This window comes from Coturnix japonica, chromosome 8, assembly GCF_001577835.2.
Source record: "Coturnix japonica isolate 7356 chromosome 8, Coturnix japonica 2.1, whole genome shotgun sequence".
Classification (NCBI taxonomy): Eukaryota; Metazoa; Chordata; class Aves; order Galliformes; family Phasianidae; genus Coturnix; species Coturnix japonica.
In genome coordinates, this window is record NC_029523.1 from 2,424,771 (window position 1) to 2,440,599 (window position 15,829).

Genomic DNA, 15,829 nt, shown 5'->3' on the forward strand with positions numbered 1-15,829 from the left:
TATAAGTTGGGGGTAAAAAGGTAAAAACTATGTCATCCCAACCTGAAATTAATTGTTGTTCTGCTGAGTATGGTTTGGGATTGTCCTATGTCTGCTCTAGTTATTTTCATAAAAGATGTGGATAATGGAATAGAAAGTTTGCTTTTTGAGTTGTCTGTTAATGTAGATTTACAGAGAAAAATTAACTTTTTTAAAGAAAAGGATTAGCTTTGTAGACAAATTTAAGAAATTGGAGTGATGGTCTGAAAAGTGCTGGATTAGGCTGTGGAAGGACTAATTCAGCTTGTACAGTCCTGGGTCAGAATAGTCACCACTAAGGTGGAATAATCACACTTGTTTACAAAGTCTTGGTCATAGCTTAGCAGGAACATCAAGTTCACTTGTAGTTCTACACTGCAAGGAATGTTTGGATCAATGGGGAAGAGTTCACAGAAGAGCAATGAAAGTAATCATAGGTGAGTAGAGACCGAAAAAGTCAAACTATTCAAGACAAGAGGAGGAAAGGGGATGTGGTTGCATGTTGTCTGTGATCACAATAAACAAGTCACACTGCATCAAGGGGATTCAAGTCAGATTTTAGGAAAATATTTCTAATGCCAGTAAGGTAGCAAACCTCTGGCATAAGATATTCTGCCATGGCCATAACATCTAGTTTGGGTCCTTAAAAATGGATTAGTTGACAGAAGCACACAGTGAGGTATAAATCACAGATAGGCTGAACAATGTCTGTACATCTATTCCTTCCCACTCTTTGTTTTCCTTAACTCTGAGATTTTCTTAAATAAAATAAAATAAAATCCCAGCATCTGAGCCGTAGGTGCATCAAACTATTTATAAATACAGAGGTGTAAAATACAAATGAGAGTAAATGTTAGAGAAACTTAAATTGTAGTACACCCTTTAGAATATGCTTTATGGGAGATGAAGACAAAGAGTCTGCAATAGCACTTCTTCCACCTACATTTTATAGTTTAGGAAGTGCTTGTTACAAAATCCTACTTCAGGCAGAAACAACTATTTTAGAGGGGGCTCATTAACACTGAACCCTGGGAAAAGATCTAGCAGTGCATATATTCTTCAGGCCTCCAGGTCTCAGCAGACAATCATGGAAATTCTAACTTTGCCACATCTATGCTGATAATTGCGGAGAGATAATTATTCTTTGCTGGAAGGTGGGAATGCACGTTCATTGCAAGGCAATAAATTGACCATCTCCATGTCATCATAATTAAAATTCATGCTTCTGGGCATCAATCAATTGTCAATGGAGGTCAGGAAGGAGGCTTTTCTCTTATGTACATCACAGTAGAGATAGAAAGGTGTATTTAAATTGATTGTATTCTCCTATTTTCCTTCGGTTGGATACTGAACTTAATGTGACCAGTAATTTGACCTAGAATGGCAATTTCTGTTACCGTCTTAGCAGGAAAAGCTCATTTGAAATGAAAGGCACAACACAGAGCAGAGATGGAGCATATGGAAAACTGGATACTTTAAAACAGACGGATAATAAGCATCTTAACATTGGGATAATTTGCACGTGATAACTTTCACACAAATCTCTAGTTTTGCAAAGTTGCAAGACCTTGCTAACTTCTCCTTTATTGCCAACAAATTCACTGTTCTGCTTTTTTCCTCTTCCATTTGAAATGTACATATGAAATTAATACTGGTTAGGAAAAAAATATTAAAATAGGAATAGAGCGCAATGACTTGGCTTAATCATTAAATATGTCACTCTAGCTGAGGAATATGGAATTCATAATGCGCCACGTTCAGCATGTCATGCTGTAACTTAATCCTTTCAAATTTTGCTGGCCTGAACCTTCATAGACTAGTTGAATTTTCAGTAAAATTGCTTTCCTTTTTAAAGCAGTTATAAAGCCCGGCCCCTTAATCTTTTCAATCATTTTAGTTTTTTGAGAACAGAAGTACTTGGAAATGTATTTTCCACTTGTTTCACGTGTTTTGTCACACCTAAAACAGTTTTCATTCATTCATTCATTCAAAAAGAAAACCAACAAAGAAGCAACATCACAGAGGTGATTAGTTGTTTAGTGAGATTTGGTGTGTTTGTTTTATTTTATAAATATTGGAAACAGCCGACCGATTTAAGCATTGGCTTTGGTTTCTGGGTAGATCGGGCAGCCTTTTCCACGTGCCTGCTTTGCAGTGCTCCATACACAAGGTTGTGTGAGCGGCACAGCCAGAGGTCAGAAAAATATCGCCTGCGAATGGCATGGGGCCATGTCCTAGACGGGCAGCATGGCAAAGCTGCTGCTTGTAGCCTACACCTTTGTCCCATATTTTGATTAACACAGCCAGCCATGTGGATCCAATTCTAGGATTAGGGTCTGAATCTGGAGTAAAGAAAAACGTGGTGAAGAAATATGTCCCTGCATGGCACTCATTTTCCTTTAATTTCCCTATTTTTAGTCAGCTTTATATATCAGTAAAAGAAGCAGCTGCTGTTGTGGTTGACTGATGGAGGGAAGAATGAAAATGGAACAGTGGCAGCCTGGTTTTCCCAGGCAGCATCCTTCCTGAGCGGGGTTTCTGGCTGCACTATCGTGTATGCAGCTCATTGACATGAGCTAGGAAGGGCTGAAGGGGGGAAGGAGAGCAACGACAGACAGCAGAGGGTGTGTCAGACAGCAGTGGAGAACAGTAATAGATTAAAAAAGAAGGGCAAGTAAAAGAGGGAAGAAAAATTCCAGTGGAGAAAGATTATAGGGGTTAATAATGAGAAATAAATTTCTCACTTAGCAAGTAAGATTTTGGAGATTAAATGACCAAGAAGGCAGGACATACAGCCTTCCACTCAAAGCGTGGTCAGAACATCATTCAGAAAATAAACTGCAAGGGTTACTGGGTTTCATAGAGTTTGATAAACTTATACCTGATTATGTACTAGGTATTTGGAAATGAAGAAAGTTATTTCTTCTTGTACTTCCAGATTATTTTCTGTGTGTTCTGCTCAGACATTTTTTATGCTTTACCTTTCAGAAGACTACTGCTGCAGTAAGATTTCTGAATTCAAATCATTAATTATCTGATTTGCATTTTTTGTAGACTCACGAGCTTGTACATTCAGATGATGTGTGTGCATTTGAACTGGAGTGTATCCAGAGGGATCTTAAAGCAACCAATACCTTTGAGTTGTTTAATTAGATCATACAAGGTCATGTTTCGTTGACTTAAAAATCTGTTTGGAGCATATGATACACTCTGGAATTGGAAAACAAATGAATTTTCACCTCTACAAACATGTAGGGGCTTTAAAAGAGTGCTCGCTGTTGATGAACACTTCCACTGAGAAATGTGACTACATTTCCTAAGAGGGATTTTCTACCTTGTCTCTTGTTGGCTGCTTCTATCTTGCTTTGAGCTGGGCAAGCACAGCCACTGTGCTGCCTGGTGTGGCACAGCCTCTGCTTTGAAAACAGTCAGCCATCTGCAAGGTTTTTAGTAAGACTAAAACAAGTCACCACAATGCACAGAAGTGATTGTATTTACATAACTTCATTGTCAGTCAATATTAAGAGAATCTGGAAAAGTCAGCAAGCTAGAAAATCATAGTTTTAATTGGGCCTATAGAACTTAACCGGGGATGGAGAGCTGAGAACAGAAATATATAAAATACATATGTGTGAACATACACAGCGTGTGCACACTGTGTGCATTTTAAGCTGTGGACAGATTATCTGTATAAATTGTATAAGGATTATCTTTGTTTATAGTTCGTAAAATTATGTTTCTCTGTTCCTAGGGGATGTATTTGTACATCCTCATCATTTTAAATGCAGAAGAACAATTAGTCTACCTCAAACTATCCACTTCTATGGTTTTTTATATAGCAATTACTCTGCCTGATGGATTTTCTTTCCTGTTTAAACAGCTGTGGCTTACTATAGACTAGTAGTAGATGCAGAAGACCTTGGATCGCAAACTTTCATCAGATTCAATAGCAGTGGAATTGGCAAGAGATCATACTCTCGACTTGTTCATTTCTCTTATTCTGTGCAATGTTAGTTCTTCTGCAGTGTGAAAATTCACCTCAACAGTGTTTAGGAATTGTTTATCCAAGGTTTCATATATGTTTAATACATCCTGAAGCGGAGAAGCCTGACACCTAAATAAGTGTCCTTTCCACCAGGCCATATATCCATCCCATTGGGAACATAATGGACTTTAGCTAAAATTGCATGAGCGTGCTGTGAACTTTTGGCCATCATTCTTGAGGATGATCTGGTTCATGCTAGAGGTCTGTGATTTAGCTAGTCTTCCTATTGTTGTGCAGATATACTTCAAATATATCATTTAAATCATTTTCTCTATTTGTTACTACAGCTAGATACTGAACACAGTACTCTGGCCTCACATACGGGCCTAGTAACAGATTCTTTATCCTCTCTGCTAAGAAAATATGGTGCCCACATAACAGTGGCCACAACCATAACAGTATTGATCATTATGATCCCCTGTAACAGTGTTGTGTTTCTAACACAGCTAGACTCTAAGAATCACAGCAGTGGGAGAGCAATCAGAACCAGATCCACCAAACCTACTTTGCAGTTAATTATCAGCACAAATTAGCTGTCTGTACCAGGCTTCTTTTCTTTTGTGAGACTGCTTATGGAAAGTGCATAGTTCAGGGTCAGCCAGAGAAAGAGTGCTTTCCTTAATCCATTTATTTCAAAAAATCAGCAGAAATCCTTTTCTAAATAAATTTTTTTTTATTTTTTTCTAAATAAGGGTATAGACACCCAGATAATCAGTAAAAGTCTTGCTTATATTCTTTAAACTTCATATAGCTGAAGAAATCGATCAGAGTACCTGAACAGAAACAGCTTTTGCCTTATTTTATCCAGAGTTTATCTGAAACAGTGTAAATGGACAGGCATAAGAATATTAGGTTTTATCACTTCTGTTCCTCCCACTGGCAAGCCCTGAATAATTAAGAGCTAAGTGCTACAGGGAACAATTTGTATAAAAGAGCCTTCATGTAGTATATCACATGAAATTAATGTTGGTGTTCACTTTACCAGCTTATTTTTATTATTCATTGTCCAAACATGCTTTTATTTCCCTGGGAAGATGGTAGACATGGGACTCATCAGTGATAAGTAATTGCCAGCAAAGTACAATTCTCCCAAGTCTGAATAAAGCAAAAGTACTAGTGATCAGTTTTTAGTTGGTGATGGATTAAACTGGGGTATGTACATACATATACATATGTACATATATATATACATACATACATATGCATGTACATACACATATATAAAATCAGGAAAAGTGGTGGCTACATCAAACAGTTGTGTTCCTATACAGAGGAACCTCGAACCAAAGAAATGGGCAACCTTCAGAACCTCTGGAAGTTCAACAAAGGGAAGGGAAGCCCAACGCCCTGCACTTGCTGAGGAGCAACTTCATGCACCGGGCCATGCATCAGGCTAATTGGCTGCAATGCTGGCTCACATGTTGAATGGGATTCAGCAATGTGCTCTTGCAGCAAAGAGGACCAACAGCCTCCTGGGCTGAATTAGTACAAGAGCTGCCAGCAGGTAATGGAGGTGACCCTTTGCCTCTACTCGGCATTTGTGATCAATCAGGCTCCCCAGATAAAGAAGCACATGGAAATACTGGAGCAAGTGCAGCAAAAGTTTATGGCAATCTTTAAGGGTTTGGAAAATATGTCTGTGAGAAAAGACTGAGAGAGTTTATGTTGTTCATCCTAGAGAGAAGGCTCAGGGGGATCTTCTCAGTGCATGTAAATACCTGAAAGGAAGGGAGAAGACTTCACAGTAGAGCCTAGTGAAGACACAGTGTGCCTAAGCTTACACTGCTTTGAACAAGGGGGTTGCATGAAATGATTTCAAGAGGTGTCTTCCACTTTCAAAATTAAATGAAGAAAAGAAAAAAATAAAGCTTTCCCCAACCTTCAGATGGTTTTTATCCTTGAGAAACCATCAACTGCTTGATCTTGCTGGCATGGCTGCCAGCAATATTAGTCTACTTAAGACCAAATCACCTAAGTGTGAGAACCAGCTACAGCGATAACTTACTGTTAAAAGTAAAATGCTGTATGTTGCACGCAACAGGAACAGGAGAGAAATCTGAGATATGGCTGTATGCTAAAAAATAAGAATGTTTGGATTCTTTAATCCCTTCACCCTGCATGTAGGCTTGGCAGTGTTAAATCAAGAAGGTTTAGAAGATTATATGTGCATGACAGCCCTGGGGATTTCCATCATTGTGATTTTCGTTCCAACTACTCATTTTTTGGTGTTTTTTTTTTTTTTTTGAAGATTGTAATGACCTATGACAACCAAGCTTTATTCTCTGTGGAGTCTGACACTGCTTCTTTTTAATGGATCAGACAGTTTGTGATACATCAGTACAAGACACTTTCTTTCCCACGTCAACCTAGGGTACCTCTCCAATATTTCCCATCTGTGCTGACCTGTGTGATCAAGGGGTCACGTCCTGAAGTCAAACCCAGAACCCAAACACTCACTTCTACTATGGGCCAGACTATTAATGTAACCCATTTAATTTACGTCAAGTTGGAACTTGACATTCAATTTCTCAGTCCAGAAGCAATTACTTTTAAAGGAACATGCCAACAATATAGCTTTGCTTAGAACAGTGAAAGTTCAAAAGGGTAAAAAATATTTCACACCATAAATAAAGAATTGATTATACTTGGAAACAAAGTTTGTAATTACTACTGACATTTCTGAGCCTAGATGAGGTGCCTTTTATGCTTTAAAAACTGATTTCATTTTCACCACTGGCATTATGGGAACCTTATGTAAGGATCTATATGTCTTTCGCTGGTGTTTTTACGGGTAAAGAAGAAAACAAGAATATTTTGCACAACACTGGGTTAAAATGAATGTTTTGTCAAAGGAGGGTGCAAAATTCATGATGAGTGCTTAATCTTTAGCAGGAGAGGAATTCCTATGCCTCCTTTCACCTAAATAGCTCCATCATCAGGACCACTACTGCAATCAGCAAAACCCAGAACTTTGAGATGAGAAATTATGTAGTTGTTCTTGTGTGAAAGCCAATCCTCCAAGATGCTGACAGTTTTTAAATAATAGTAGCCCTGATCTCGATCACCAAATGACTTTTCTGTACTTAATACCCAGGTGCTTGTTCTCTCGGTAACTCTTATAGCTTTGAGTGGACTTTGTGTGATGGGCTGAAGACCAATATTCCTAAACTTCACACAGAAGGTTCTGCTATCAAACTGCACAGTGTGACAGCTGAAAATTGATAGTAAGAATTAGGTCTAGCAAACAGGGTTCATCACAGGTACTTCAAGCAACAGCATTTCTCAGAGAAGGCTCTAGTGACTGTTGAAATACCAACTAAATCCACTATTCTGTTAATGTGCAGCAGATGCTACATGTATGCAGCATTTCATGCTCTCTTTCTAGGTTAAGAGGTACAGGCAGAGTACAGAGAGCAACACTGGTACTAAGATGCTGATGCTAGTTCAAGTAAAGGGCATACTTGCACATAGTAGGACAACTTATATATTTTGTGGGAAGTACAAAGAACAGTTTACCAAATAAACCCCTCAACTGAGGGTGGGCCAGAATAGAACCCCTCTGCTACAGGTTATTTGGAGATGTTAACATGTAAGAAATGGTATTTCAAAGGCATGTAAAATAAGCAGATAAGCAGAAAAGCTAAGCTGTATAAAACCTGTGACCTCGACAAGAATTAAGCGATGAATGGTTTTGCACCATTTAAATTTAATGCCATAGCAAGATAACGGCAGCCTGCATACTTTAATCTGAAATAAATTTAAGCAAGCATCTTGACTTTTTTTTCCTGAATATAGGCCAATATTGCTGGCATGTCAAATAGATACAGATTTGGCATGCAAACATCACACATTTCCCACTGTCAGAAGCCATGCAGTTAAAATAATTAATGAGTAATGAAGACCAACATAAACTCTGCCTGTTAATAAACATACACATTGCATGCTGCAAATCTTGACGAAAGGAATAAAGACAAATCTTTCATTCTTGCCACAAAACAACCCAGCCAGAAAACTGTGCACTTCAAAATAGAAAAGATGAAAGTTGTGGACCTTTTAAATTAGTGATCAAAGAAAGGCTTGCTGTAAGCAGAGCAACAAAGTACTCTGAAGAGCTGTAATGTATGCATCTACTGATTTATATATATGTGTACGAGTGCATACGTGCATGTGTACATGCATACATTGTTACATGCCCAAGCATGCAATTCAAAATTACTTGCCCACATGCTATTTCTGAAGGAACTCCTTCAGCTTCTTTAAAGTCACTCTTGATTTCCTCTGTTGTGGGGGAAGGAGAAGTAATGCCTTTTAAATGTTTGGCCATATAATTTACCATGTTTCCAATAAACTAGGTTTTAATGGGCTTTACAATGGTGAAATAATTAAGGCTGTTTTCAAAATCATCTACTGAGTAAAACATTGAACTATTAAATTGGCTTGTTTTGTTTATCACTTGACATTTGACCTTAAATGTTCTTTTAATTAAAATATATTGAGGAAGTAAAATATATTAGTCCCATAATGCAGATCTTCTCTTTACTGTCTACTCATTGGACACTTTCTCCAGGTTAGTGAGGACTGTACATGTAGATTTAGAGTTCATTTCAGTGTGAAGAACAAGTTGTGCATCTGCTTGACTTTGTAACTTGACTGTAATTTGACCAGAGTGATGTCACTCTATAGGATATAGTGCTGAAAAGTAGTTCTTGAGATGGAAAATCATATTTTTGGGAGGATGAACAAAGTTCTGCTATCAGCTTAGTCTGCCCAGTTCCTTTGGTTTCACAGAGTTTATGCTCAGGTATAACTCAGATCATGTGTGTGACATGTAGAACATTCTACATTCTATCAGCACACAGAGCAGGAGATACATGGCAGTTTCTGTTTATAATGGGGAAATATTACTGTGTTTTCATCAACAAAGGGTATGGCAAAAGGAATACTATGTTTAGTTCAAGGCTGCGTAAGATATTGCCTGCTATGCTCAGGCCAAGCAAGCAAGAAATGAAAAGGCTGGAGAGACTTAGGGACTTCAGCAGGGAAAGATGGAACTGAGCGGGTTCATAAGCTCAGCCAAAAGGTGGCTAAACAGGATTGTAGGAGACTATAAATATCAGGGATGTACCAATTAAAAAGGCTAGGAAGAGTTTACTCGCAGTATTCGGAAAGAAAGTAAGTAGGCACAAAGCCCCAGAAGGAAAATTCTCACTGACTATTTTTAGCAGTCCTATAATAGAATGACCCATTAAGAATGAGCACCACAAAAATAATGAGTGCTTGAAAAGCATTATCCCCACTGCCAAATAATACACAACTGTCTTTTTCTCTTTACCTATACATATATATATTTTAAATAAGAGCATTTTCTGCGAGTATTCCTTAAATCTAAGGATGGTTTCTGCAAGACCTGGGAGCTTATGGCTGAAAATCCATTCATCCCCTCCTCCTGCCCTTTGAGGAAGAAAGCTCTTCATGCTAAAAAGTGTTTATGTGCAACAATGTTTAACACAGAGAGATGTGCCAGATTTCAAAATATCCACTGCTCCCAGGCTCTGTCAATCATGTCCAACTACATTATGCAGTTTAACATATCAGCGTAACCAGAGAAAATAGATCATAGTAATGAAGGGTCAGCTGTGAAATTGTAAAGAATAAAATTTTATACATGTTCAGAAGATAACACTGGTCAATGCTTTCTAGCACTTCATTTTCTATATTTCTAACTCTAACAAACAAACACTTGATATCTGTGCATTCTTTCAGTGCTGAATAATGCAGCGATCTTTTTGCATTTCCAGTGCAACTTGCAACAGTGAGAGTTATTTCTGAGCGTCATTTCATTCCTCATGAAAAAATAAACATTAATATATCAGGGTGCTAAGTATCACACTCAGAGCTGCAAACAAATTGTCGGGTCTTGGGGCTAGTTCTGGAAATTTTTGCCATGAAGTGTTCCAGAGCTCCTTTCTTAGCAATCACAGTTCAGCTTCAACACTTTGGGAGCTTCAGGTTGGATACCAGGAAAAATGTATTCCCTGAAACAGTGGTTGGGCGCTGGCAGCCTGCCCAGGGAGGTGGTGGAGTTACCATCCCTGGAAGTGTTGAAGAAAAGGGCAGATGTGGCACTGAGGGATATGGATTAATGGGGATTGTGGGGATGGATTGACAGTTGATGATCTTAGTGGTCTTTCCATCCTTTACAATTCTATGATTATTCATTAATAATAATGAATGGGGATGTCCAGGGTGATGCTTGTCACACCACATGTGCAATGAGTTGGGTCCGGGAGCTAAGCACATGAGAAGCAAATAGTGCATGTTGCAAAGAGAACAGCTTGATGAATAGTGAATGAAGGTGTTGTGAGGAGGCTGTGAGTGCACTGTGTCCTGGATTCTGCAACAGTTTGCAAAACTCTGCATCTTCCCCTCGAGTTGTGCACAGGGCAGTGCTAAAGAATACATACTGTGATTCAAGGGAATATCCTCACCAGTTCCAAACACAAAGAAAAAAGTGGTGATGGAAGAACTCGGTGGCAGAAGTACAGAAGAGGGGAAACTCAAATGATCATTTCTGATGAAAATGAGAACAGCTCCTTACCAGGATGCTGTAGATTGAAGAAAGGTTAAGAAGTATTAGAGGACAGGATCATTAAAGCCTGTCCAATTGTTCTTTCAAGATCAGAGAGTTGAGGAGAGATTTAAAAACCACTTTCAAGTGCTAATTGTCTTTTTCCCTGTTGGGTTTTCACAGGCAGCAAGTGCCTGCCAGGCCCTGAGGGCATCCTGTGTTGATACAGCGTTACTACACTGGTCCTGCCGTGCTGGGGCTGCAGGGCTTGATGGAGAGAGAGGGGAAGTCCCCCTCCCTGTGGTTCTGAGCACAGGAGTGTAGGAAGGAGTTCACAGTCCAGAACAGAGATAACCAGAGCAGAACTGCAGAGATAGGTCTGGGTAAACAGGAACTTCTTTCCCATGCTTAGAAAATGGCAGTATATTTCCCCATTTTGCTGCAAAGCTGACCAATGCCAGCAAGCCCCCTAAACATCTCACTTTTTAGAGATCCTTTCACAGCAGTCTAAGAGTGTAGTGATGAATGACTTGCTTCTGGGTGGAAAAATATGTTTGCACTTCCTTTACAGCCTCTCTACAATTCCAGAATGGTAAGAAGCTGATGCATACATCAAATCCTAATTCTTTATTCTGTTCCACGCGTTGTGTTTGGAATTTCTTCTTAAACCAGCTACCTCTGAATGAGTGCTTGATAGTAGCAACATTTGCCCTCTCAAGCCTTTGTTTGTACAGGAATAACCACAAGCTATCTGTACCCCCAGGCCTGCTGATATTGAACTGGGCCTAAGCACCACTGAGACAGCAAGAGGGCTCTGGGCATCCCTCTGTCTTGTACTGGAGAAGAGATCATTAATGCAGTGCATAGAACCCACGTGCTGACCATGACTTCCTCACTCTGGAAGAAATGGGTGCTGCTGTGACCCACCCTACCACAGCTGTCTGTAAACGTGCATGCACAGCCATCATCTCCATCAGCACTTCCAGCTGACTTTCTGCTTTGCCAAGCCCACTGCCAAGCCACTCTAAGACATATAAGAGAAGTGCCGCCTTAGTCTCCTGGACCATTTCTTTGTTTGGCAAGCCATAAAGCAAAGCTGGCGTGACCAGGTTCACTGTTCACAGCACGGGTGGGATTCTGACCTAACCTGCTGCAGTGCCAGCAAGTTTGGGTAATTGTTCTTATCCATAAAAGACTGGCCCATAAAAGACTGGGAGAAGGTACAGCCCACAGCTTTCCTTCCTGATCAGTGGAAAAGCCCTATCAGAGACAAAGAACTTCTGCAGTAATCAGGAAGGACATCTCCTTTGCTGCAGGACCTTGAAGAATTTTCCATTAGGAGGGATCCTATTATTTTCACAAAGGAGGATTGGGAAGGGAGAAGAAAAAGCCTTCCAGCTCAAGCCAGCCCAGCTTCTCTATTCTTTTGTCTCCTTGCAGTGAAAAAAGAGACTCATTTTTTCTTTGTATTTTATTTTTCTCCTGATCCTTTCCATGGGCATAGAAAAAGAAAGCTGGCGAATGCCCCTTGAATAGTCTTGTCTTCTGTCTTCAGAATAAAGAGAAAATAACCTTTTAAACTGTGATGATGGCCCATGAAACACAGTTAATTAACCTGCTGTGATGGAGGAAGGCTTGACTGCTGTGGTGTGAACAACTGAAGGATAGATGAGGAAATAGAGAGAAATGTTGGAGTTTGGGGACTAGATGAGAACACAGCTATTTATCTGCTTGATTTCCTTTTTGGAAGACTCACATCACTTATGTTTTGTGTAATACTGTCACACGTAGAAAGGAGGCTAGAGGAGAGAAGCATGTCTGGCTGAGACACAGGCAGCCCTGTCACCTGCTGAGCGCCCTGCCCACAGCAGCATCTGAAGACGTGCTGGGAAATGGAAGCCCAATTCTCCATGTATGCCCGTGCTTCTCGCACCCTGGCTGTTCAGACTGAGAGTCTAAATGAACCATTTTTAAAACCAGTCCCATGTGTCCAGGTTGAGGTTTTCTTTAGTTAGTTGAGTGTTCAGTACCCTCTTGTACTAGCTGGCTATTTATCTGCCTCATCTTCTGGCTCCAGGAGACAGTTTCTTTTCCCCGTGTATATGCCAGAAATTCAACACACATACGACTCCAGTCTGATCATATCATTTTCTCTTGCAGCAGCCCAACATGCTGGGAAAAGGGCCAAGGAGATTTAAAAGGGAAAAACAGAAAAAAAAAAAAAACAACAAATAAAATGGCCAAAAAACCCTACATGATGCCAAAGTGAGCAGCGGTGCTGCTGGCACAGCTGGCCCACAGTTGGACAACAACACACCAGAAGTGATCAGAACCTCATCAGCCAGCACTTTTCTGCATGTCAGCAGGCAGTAGACACTCTGCCTACAGACTGGTTGGTGGCTTTGCTCCTTCACACTCCTGCTTCAGCCACATGAACATCTCCATCCCTGCTGGTGGCACGTCCCCTGGCAGCCCACAGCCACATAGGCAGCACTATCCCTGCTGGTGGCACGTCCCCTGGCAGCCCACAGCCACATAGGCAGCACTATCCCTGCTGGTGGCACGTCCACTGGCAGCCCATGCTGCTCCCTCTCCCTCCTCGGGTTCCAATCAGTGCTGGAATGTGGCATTTGACAGAGCCTGCAGGTTCGAGACTCCTTAATTCTGACATGGTGTTAAGTTTATTACAACCTGGTGAAACGCGTCACGACCAAATTCATAGCTCTGCTCTCCTCCTTTCCCACATGTTTTTATGAGGAAAGTGAGAAGCTGAACCTTTCAAATAACACTCTGTTTTTAAAAAGTGGAGCTGGAGCAATACAATATATGCGCAATATGAAAGGATGAAGTTCCAGGATAACTGCTGCCTGTAGCCAGCAGTAACAAATCACAAGACTTTTAAATGAAAGCCCAGTCTATTAAAAGTGCTTCTGTGCTAAGGGGCCAGCAGACCAAGGCAATATCAAAAATGTTGGGCTTACTATTGCAGAGTACTGAGACCTCTTGAAATCTGAGCGTCCCCAGACCCTCTGACTTAGAAGGGAGCTGAAGAACTTTAACCCTTCGTAGAACCTGCTCACGAATTTTCTGTCTTTGATGTGGGACAAGGCAAATATCGAATGGGCTCCAAAAATTCCAGGCTGGGAAAAATTTACCACACCGGGATTTTTATTCCACAGAATCAAATTGCATGAATAAGTCTGGTTGCAAATCAGTTATTTGAGTTACCAAATGGGGCAGATTTGATCCTCTCAGGACTTCTAGTAAGTAGACTACTGATTATTTTTCAGTTCAGCTGAATAATCACCATCTGCAACAAGAAATAGCAGACAGTATTTCTTCCCCTCTCCCAGCTGGGTGGGGCAATACTGTATCCTGATAGAGGCTCCATTATCTCCTGCCCTTGGGGCTGAAACCTGTAGCCCAGTTTTTCAGCCGACTTACAGTAATGTGCCATCTCATCCAATAAGGCTACGATGCCATTTTATACTCATCACAAAATCAACACACGTCCCCAGATGTGATGACACCTTCCCACTGACTTCAATGGCTCTTGGATATGGCCCTCAAGATACAGGCTACATGGATTATTATTTCTTCACAATACCCGGAACAGCAAAGTATGCTTAAAATCTTCTGTTAATGCTTTACTGAGGAAAGAAGCATAATAAAATATTGAATGCTATATATTAAAGAGAATCTTTGTCCTGTTTCAGCAGGAACCTGAGGTTTTACACCTAGAACACGTACAGACGTTCAGATGTGGAGGCCGAAAGAACTGACCCTCAGCTGAAGAAATGCAAGACTTTGGCATCAATGAAAAGTGCTGACACCCAGATGAAAGGATCTGACTTTTTGCCTTGCAGAAGGGCAGTTGGCTTAGTTCATATATATGAGGTAAGCACGCATAAACCCAGTGATCCTGATCAGGGATTCATCTGCTACCCAGAATCATACTACTGCAGTCAACTCCAGTCCTTTGTATTCCTGAACTCCCATTAAAATGTGGTTAATTCATCATTAATTTGGCTATAATTGGAGAAAGTGGACTTTTCAGCATCAGAAGCGAATGTTTCCACTCCACCTTACAGGCTCTTTGTGTCAGCACTTGGAAACAGAAGTTAAATTGGAAGGGACAGACAAGGACCTGCTAGTCCACCTGTGTGGGTGGGATACCCACAAATTCAAGCCACAGCTCCAGCAGCCAGGTAATGTCCAGCTGTTAGAGCACAGCCCAGGATGCCAAACATACTCACCTCCCACTAGAGCAATGCTGCTGATTTCTCTACAGATATCTGTTACCAGAGTGCCTCAAACTTCACACAGGCCAGGAAGAAAACAGTTTAAAATCTAACCCATACAGATGCATGCGGGCAGCGAGTGAGCTGACCAGCAGCACATTACCCTTGTCCTGACATCAGTTTGCAGCCAGGTGATGAAAGGCACTTCAGTAGCAGCTTTTAGAGCCACCCCTATTAAAGGCAGCTCCTGACCTTAGCTGTCTGAGCGCACTGTTTGCTAAGAATAATTATTTTGGGGTTGCTGTTTTGTGTTTGGTTGGTTTTTTGTTTTGTTTTTCCTAATTAAGTGTACATTAAGCATCTGACAGGAGTGTCAATAACTGAACTAACACAAAGGCTTCAGGTGAAATCATTTGCACACAGCATTAGCAGGAGAGTCCCCAAGTCTTAAAGCGATGTTATCTCCAGAGAGCTCTGCAGTTTGATTTAGGTCAGCTACTGATAAAATGGATTTAAGATTAATAGGTTTAATAGATTCTGACACTTGTTTGTCTTTCAGACTGATCAGAGCCTGCCTGCACGTGGGTCCACTGACTCCTGGGGAGTAAGGGAGTCCTCATTGTGACTGAAAGCAGTGTAAGCCCTAACCAGACCAGAAGGACACAGGTGAGGGCAATAGACGGGCAGTGGGAGGATAAAGGTCTGAGCCTAACGAAGGGCCCACCTTCTCAGCCGTCTTACAGAGCACGGGAGATGTTGAAGAGCAGGAGGAGAGCAAAAGAAACCCGGCAGCTGGACATCGCTGGAAGGAAGCGGAGAGCACGAAGCAGCGTCTGAAGGGGAACTTGGGGAGGTAATAATGGCTGTAACCGGCGCGGCTCGGAGCCCTGCGCTGCGCTGCAGAACTGCGGTACAACAGCAGCGCGCAGTGACGGGACAGGGAAGGACAGCTTGGGG

At 41.0% G+C, this 15,829-nt stretch overlaps 1 protein-coding gene and 1 long non-coding RNA gene across 3 annotated transcripts in view; one reads left to right on the forward strand and one right to left on the reverse strand.

Annotated features, from left to right (window-relative positions):
* The window catches only part of CRB1 (crumbs cell polarity complex component 1), an 85,456-nt gene that overhangs the window by 38,984 nt on the left and 30,643 nt on the right, over positions 1 to 15,829 (reverse strand). The gene's annotated exons all lie outside the window — the stretch shown is intronic.
* The window catches only part of LOC107317101, a 59,418-nt gene that overhangs the window by 34,387 nt on the left and 9,202 nt on the right, over positions 1 to 15,829 (forward strand). The window contains exons 8-10 of the long non-coding RNA XR_004308177.1: positions 14,348 to 14,528; positions 14,723 to 14,839; positions 15,432 to 15,725. This is a non-coding gene — a long non-coding RNA (uncharacterized LOC107317101). The remainder of the gene's footprint in view (positions 1 to 14,347; positions 14,529 to 14,722; positions 14,840 to 15,431; positions 15,726 to 15,829) is intronic.